This window comes from Phascolarctos cinereus, unplaced genomic scaffold (genome assembly GCF_003287225.1).
Source record: "Phascolarctos cinereus isolate Bilbo 61053 unplaced genomic scaffold, phaCin_HiC Scaffold_5;HRSCAF=322, whole genome shotgun sequence".
Taxonomy (NCBI): domain Eukaryota; kingdom Metazoa; phylum Chordata; class Mammalia; order Diprotodontia; family Phascolarctidae; genus Phascolarctos; species Phascolarctos cinereus.
The window spans coordinates 43,204,693-43,212,429 of record NW_027555958.1 but is presented as its reverse complement, the minus strand read 5'-3'; the positions used below and the strand labels follow the sequence as shown (position 1 = coordinate 43,212,429).

Genomic DNA, 7,737 nt, shown 5'->3' with positions numbered 1-7,737 from the left:
TCTGGGCAAGTCACTTCACTCTCTTTGCCTCAGTTTCCTCATATGTCAAATGAGCTGGAGAAGGAAATGGCAAACCACTCCAGTATATTTTGCAACAAAATCCCAAATGGAGTCATGAAGGGACATGACTGACCTTCAGATGGATCTTCAGAAAAAGACTATTGATCTTACAGGCACCTGTGGACTGTAATGAGAAAGGAAGCAAGACTGAATGGAAAGAGGTCTGGATTTAGAGTTAGAAATGATCTGGGTGTGAATTTGCCCTATGATACTTGCTCATTTTGTGACCACAGGTCGGTCACATAAACTCTGTGAAACTCAATTTCAGCTCTGATAAAATAGAAAGGATAATCTCAACACTCATAGCCACCTCACAGAGTTTTGAAAATCAATTGAGATAATGCATGTAAAGTGTTTTGTAAACCTGAAGAGAGGTTGAACATGGCTAAAATATTCATACATTTGACCTAGAAATTCCACTACTATGTCCATGCTCCAAGAAAGGAGCATGATTTCTTTTTAAAAAGGCTCCATATATACACAAATATTTATAGTAGCATTTTTCAATTTAATACACAACTGAAAACAAAGTAAATGGCCATTGACTGGGGACTGGCTATTTTGGCATATGACTGTGATGGGATATGACTACGCTGTAAGAAATTATGAACATGATGAAGGCAGAAAAGCATGGGAAGACTTACATGGACTAATGCCGAGTGAAGTGACCAGAGCCAAGAGAACAAAATACAAACACAATATTGTAAAAAAATGATTTTGAAAGATTTAAGAACTGTGATGTCCAATCATGTCTACAGAGGCCCTATATTGAAGCCAAGTTACTCATCTCCTAAGAGAAGTGATAGACTCAGATGCAGAAGGTGACATACATTTTCAGGGATGGCTGTGGTGTGTATTCATTTTCTTAACTATATTTATTTTTAAAGTATTGTGTTTTTTTTTTTAATAGAGGAGGAGCAAAGGGCTAACAATAGTGATTCTAAAAAGGGAAAAGAAGGAAAAGGTGCCACCAAACTGATAGGCTCACAGTGGAGAAAAACATATATTTTTGGATATGACCATGGTATGAGTTCCTTATGTTTGACTATGCTTATCTGTTATGAGGTGGTTTTTATTTTCTTTATGTTTTTAATTGAGGGAATGGGTAGAGGCAACTAGGTGGTGCAATAAGAATGCCAGAACTAGAGTCAGGAAGCCTCATCTTCCTTTTTTCAAATGTGACCTCAGACACTTAGTAGCTGTGTGATCCTGGATAAGTCACTTAACCTCTATTTCCTCATCTGTAGAATGAGGAATTGGATATAGCACCGACCTCCCAGGGTGTTTGCGAGAATCAAAGCAGATAATACTTGTAAAGTGCTTAGCACAGTACCTACTATGAGGTACTATATAAATGCTAGTTACTACTACAGCAACTGTTAGAGAAGTGGCCATGGTGATGCCAAAGAAAAGAAAAAGGACCAAGCATTATTTTAGAGAGCTCAGAGGAGAACAGAAGGACTTTGAGAAGGAAGCACAGATAAGCAAGACAGCTTTGAAAACAGAAGGTTCAATTTGTTTTGTACATAGATGTATATATACGCACATATGTATATATTCTTTCTAAATACATATACATATGTATATGTGTGTATATATGTATGTACTGTATGTGTATATGTATATACACACACACACACATATTTGTTGTTGTTCAGTTGTTTTTTTAGTTGTATCTGACTTCATAAACCATTTGGGGTTTTCTTGGCAAAGATACTACAGTAGTTTGCCATTTCCTTCTCTAGCTCATTTTACAGATGAGGAAACTGAGGCAAACAGGGTTACACAGCTAGTAAGTATCTCAGGCCAGATTTGAATTCAGGAAGTTGAGTCTTCCTGACTCCAGGCCGGCACTCTACTGCAGCAACTACCTGCCATACAAACACACACACACACACACACACACACACAGAGTGTATGTATATGTTGTAACTATATATCCTATAATATCATATATTTACAGTTATTTTTATTTTATTTGTTGTTGTATATTTATTATATAATATATGATATATAATTATATATATTATATATTATGTAATTATAATATATACATATGCAATATGTGTGTGTGTGTGTGTGTATACACGTGCATAAAATATATTAGCATTCCAAAGAAGAGTGCTTGCCAGTAGCAGCTCCTGTTTCCTAGGGTACAGATTTCTTTCTTCAGTGTAGCTTTCTCTGGTCAGCTCCGAGCACCCAGCCAATCACCAGCATGCTGTGGCATTTGAATGGATCAATGGGATATAGTCTGTCCCTATTAGGAAGTTGGTCTGGAAAGTCTTGGCTGTGTGTTGGGTGCAGCATTTGTGCAGGTGTGTGTGCCCAGGGTTTTGTGTATTCCGCCTAAGTTGAGGGAGGTAGTTTGCACCAGATTTTGTTATTCAGTCTACAACTGAAGCTTTTGTTATTTAGTGTGTTGTATTTTGTGGTGTTTAGAATGGAAGGTAATTAGTCAAGCTGCATGTTCTGATAACAAGGTTGCATATTTTTTCCCCCTCCACAATTCCTCCTTTTGATACTTTCTCAGAAGTTTCCTTAAATCTGGGCCATTCAGTGCTCACGATACCATAAGGCAATGGTTTATATAGCAAAATAGGAAGCTGAGTCCAGTGAAGCTCATGGTGGTGATGAAACAAAAATGTGTGAATAAGAAATCATAACCAAAACGGAAACTTTCTCTTAAAGACTAAGTAATGAGTATTAATCAATCATACTACAATAAATAAGAGAGGGAGTAAAGAAGACAGTTTAAACAAAACCTCTTGGCAAGAATGGAGGGTCATAGTAATAATTTTAAAAAATATTTACCCAGGTTTTGGAGCTATGGTTTTGAACAGTAGCAATTATCTAACAAAAGAGATAATGATATAGCACCTACTTCACGGTGTTGTTGTGAGGATCTCATGAAATAATACACACATACATATTTGTGTGTGTGTGTGTGTGTGTGTGTGTGTGTGTGTGTGTGTACATAGGGGCAGCTAAGTGACACAGTGGATAGAGTACCAGGTCTGGAGTGAGGAAGACATCTTCCTGAGTTGAAATCTGGCCTCAGATACTTACTAGCTGTGTGACCCTGTGTAAGTCTTAGTTTGCCTCAGTTTCCTCATCTGTAAAATGAACTGGCGAAGGAAATGGCAAACCATTCCAGTGAGTCAGACATGACTAAAACAATTGAACAACAAAGTATATGTATATATATGTAAATGAATATGTAAATATATGTGCATATAAACTTTTACAAACCATAGCAACAAAAGGGCCAGAATTTAAGAATAACTCGAAGGACCAAGCTGTGTCAATTGATAAAGTTAAAGCAAAGAAAATAGTGATAGTAAGATAAAGAAATTTATTTCAAAATTTTTATAACTGTTTGTAATTATTTGTACTTAAGGTGCATTTGTACAGATAGGAGAAAGAAAATATTATCAAATATATTTCCTTGTAATCACTTATTTAGGAATCATATTTTGCATATTTTTTGTGGTTGTTGTTCGTTTGATGCAAACAGGTTTTGTTGTTGTTTTGGTTTGGGGTTAATTTTTTTGTTTTGTTTTGTTTTTTAGTTAGGAGGGTCCTCAGTATAGTTCTAGACTTGGATCTCTTAGAGCACTGGTCTGAAGGTCAGGACCACAGGAGGCTTCTCTGGAAATTTCAAAACAAGAATTTCTTGCACCAGCCTATATGTCTTCATTACTTCTAGATATTCTCTGCAATTATGATGAATGGTCATAACTGTGCTGCACTTTGGCTTTGCAAGTGTCAAAGAAAGATCCAGAGATCTTTAGGTTCCCTAGTAACATTGCTTCTAATATAATTTTTTCTCAACAAGTATTTGTTTTTAGTGTCCACTGTTGACCAAATTTTCAGGCCAAATTTGTCTGGCTTGTTTGACTTATATTGAATAAATTTACAGGTGGAGAATATCATGTAACCATTCTGAGTAGGCCCGCTACAAATTTATGTTACATAATCTCAATTGGGCCCTCACAGCTTCTAGGCAACCCCACTCTACCTCCTTTTATCAACTCACTATCCTACTCTCCACAATGGCTCTTCCAAACCTTTTCATCCCTCTTCAAACTTCCACCAATAATACCAAGAGTAACAATAAGACTTTTTCTTTTCTTTTTTTTGCTTTTGGTGAGGCAATTGGGGTTAAGTGACCTGCACAGGGTCACACAGCTAGTGTCAAGTATCTGAGGCTGGATTTGAACTCAGGTCCTCCTGACTCCAAGGCCAGAGCTCTATTCACTGCACCATCTAGCTGCCCCACAATAACACTTTTGACCCAGCATTACAATTACTAGGTCTGTATCCCAAAGAGATCAGGGACAAAAGAAAAAAGAAATTATATGTAAAAAAATTTGTAAACAGCCCTTTTTGTGGCAGCAAAAAAAAAATTGGAAATTGAGGGGACGTCCATCAATTGAGGAATGACTGAACAAGTTGTGGTATATGATTGTGATGAAATACTACTGTGCTGTAAGAAATGACAAGCAGGATACTTTCAGAAAAACCTGGGAAGACTTATATGAACTGATGCAAAGAGGAGTGAGCAGAACCAGGAGAACACTGTACATAGTAACAGCAATATTGTAATCATGATCAACTGGGAATGACTTAACCTCTTTTAATCAAAAACAGTGATCCAAGTCAATTCCTTAGGACTTCTGCTGTAAAATGTCATCTGCCTCTAGAGAGGGAACTGATGAACTCTGAGTATAGGTTAAAGCATAATTTTTTTCACTTTATTTTTCTCAGTTTTGGGGGGGGGTTGCAACATGGCTAATGTGGAAATATGTTTTGTATTATCTCACATGTATAACTGATATCATATTTCTTACTTTCTTGATGAATGAGGGAGGAAGCGAATTTGAAAATAAATTTTTTAATGAATATGAAAAATAAATGTATAATAAAAATTTTTTTAAAGAGTAACAATAAGACCAATAAACTTTTCTAATTAATCTAATGTAATGGATCACTTAGTGTTACCTGTTACTCATTGGCCCTCAACATTTGCACATTTCTGAATGCTTATAAGCATTCACTAAATAAATAAGGATTTATTTAAATAAATAAATAAATAAGGATTCAATAAATAAATTTCAAAAATAAGAAAAAGGACTTTTCTTAATGAGATGAATTATAGAATATGCAGTAGTAAAATAATATTTAACTGTTGCAAATATCCTCACACTGCTTGAGAAAAAGTAGCCTGTTGTCAAGAAGAACCATATTTACCTTTCAGATATTGTGGCTCTTCATCTCTTTTGTCATGAACTTGTATCAGACAAGAACCATATTGCTCATTACCTTTTAGATTGTCAGGTGTAGATAGAACTTCACTGATGGAATCTTCACTAATGAGTCACTCCTGTTACTGGAATCACAAGGAATACTCTTTCTCTGCCTTACGAATTGCATTTGTAACATTTACGCCATCAAATTCATTATCTGAAAGTTCCCAATTGGACATAGGTAATACATTTCTTATTAGGTCTAAAGTCTGTTCATCAGAATCTCTGAAACATTTTATCAGTAAGGGGGCTATATTATGACAACCAAACTATAAATTCTGAAAATCTGAAAAACCAGAAGAAAAATTAGTAAAATACTAGAAACTACATGCAAAGATAAAATTTTATTTTACTTTATAAATACGTTATTCACAGGTTTTATAAATGTTTGTTGAAATCACCTGATTCTCCAAGGGGAAAACACTAATATAGGCAAAGAAGTAACCCCAAAGTAATAAATGCTGGAACATTTTATCATATTTGCAACAAAAATTCAAAGTGTTTAAGCATATGCCTCATTTGATGCATCTGGTCCTTATTGATAAAACCACATGATTTATTCCTTTTGTTATTTGAAAAGTCTTTTTATTGATAACAAAGACATAGAAGAAAAATCATGAAGTATCAAGTACAAATACCTAATCTTTTTTTGAATTTCAAGTATCTAAAAAAAATTGTATCAATTGATGTACCTGGTCCTCCTCATTTTTAAAGTGCTGCATACATGCTTGTTATTGTTTTTATATCACTTCACAGGAGTAATTTAGATCTCCAATGTAGCATCTTTGTGGGACCCTTAAGGTGTTCCCAGCCATAGACTGAAATATTATAACCAGTAATTTTATAAGGCCCTGAAACAAGGAAGACTTGGATTTAAACTTCCAGTTTTGTCTTAAATCTGGCACCGAAGCTCTCCTCCAAAAGGATCCAGACACTGTAAGAAACAATAGAAAAGAACAAAGAAAAAATGATTAACAGTTAAAAATAGGCCCCAAAGGAACAAGAAATCCACACTAATATCAATTTAGACAGCAATTACTTGTTCTGATCATCTTAAGTTTAGCTGTCTAAGTCATCTGCTTCTGAGAAATATTTTGCCCTGGTAAATCTGAGTCAGAGGGGCTCTGTCCTACTCTGCTGTCCACAAATTGTCTGACTTGATCCACTCACAATGAGAAAAACATTTCCATGAATCAACATCTTGGAGTTTTAACTTCAGTGTCAGTTGTTAATAGTAGCTGAGATGGATAGACACTCCCACCTTGTTTCTAAGGCAGATTTGCAGAGGTATTTCTTCCTGTAGATACTCTTGCCAGGTTCCAAATTGTGCAATGACCCTCATGGTGATTTCCTACATAAAGAATATGGAATGCTTCATGAGTTTTCCTATCATCCTTACCCAGGTGCCATGCTAACTTTCTCTGTATCATTGCAATTTTAGCACTGAATGTGCCATTTTTTTAAAAAAGCAAGTGGTATGTAATCCTTCTTATGTGTTCTACTTTGTTTGTAGAAATACCCTTTTTTGGTGTTTAAGTTCTCAGAGCCCGTGATAAACAAGGTAAATTTTACATTAATACTTTTGGAACTAATAGACCTCATTTCACAAAACAATAGCAAAGGCTGAAAATGTAACGTTTAACATGAGTAAAAGTGGTTTATCTCTAGATATAGCCTATGAAATGACTAAGATTCAAGAGCAGAAACAAAAAAGCACTCCATGGTCAACATCTGTATAAAATCAATGAATAATATGTCATCCAAGGAACATTAAAAATCATGGAATTGTGCAGATTTCTTTTTAGATGTTGAGAGATTTAAGATAGCCATTTGAGATCAGGTCATTGCTACCAGAAATTATAGAGAAGTTATCCTCCAGGAGCCCAGATGTCTTTCTTTTTTAAAAAATTTATTTAAATATTTATTTTTAGTTTTCAACATTCACTTCCACAAGATATTAAGTTCCAAATTTTCTCTCATCTCGCCCCTCCCCCCACCCCAAGATGACAAGCATTCTGTATGCTCCCTTCTCCTAATCTGCCCTCCCTTCTATCCCCCCCCCTTCTCTTATCCCCTTCCCCTTCTATTTTCCTGTAGGGCAGGATAAATTTCTATACCCCATTGCCTGTATATCTTATTTCCCAGTTGCATGTAAAAACAATTTTTAACATTTGTTTTTAAAACTTTGGTTCCAAATTCTTTCCCTTCCTCCCTCCCCACCCACCCTCATTGAGAAGACAAGCAACTCAATACAGGTTATATATGTGTAGTCACGCAAAACACTTCCATAGTAGTCACTTTGTGAAAAACTAACTATATTTGCCTTCATCCTATCCTGCCTTTCTTTTATTCTATTCTCTCTTTTGAC

General features: G+C 35.4%; 1 pseudogene; it reads right to left on the bottom strand.

Annotated features, from left to right (window-relative positions):
* Positions 1–6,727: 6,727 nt before the first annotated feature.
* On the bottom strand, positions 6,728–6,823 carry LOC144458037 (U6 spliceosomal RNA; annotated as a pseudogene).
* Positions 6,824–7,737: the final 914 nt, after the last annotated feature.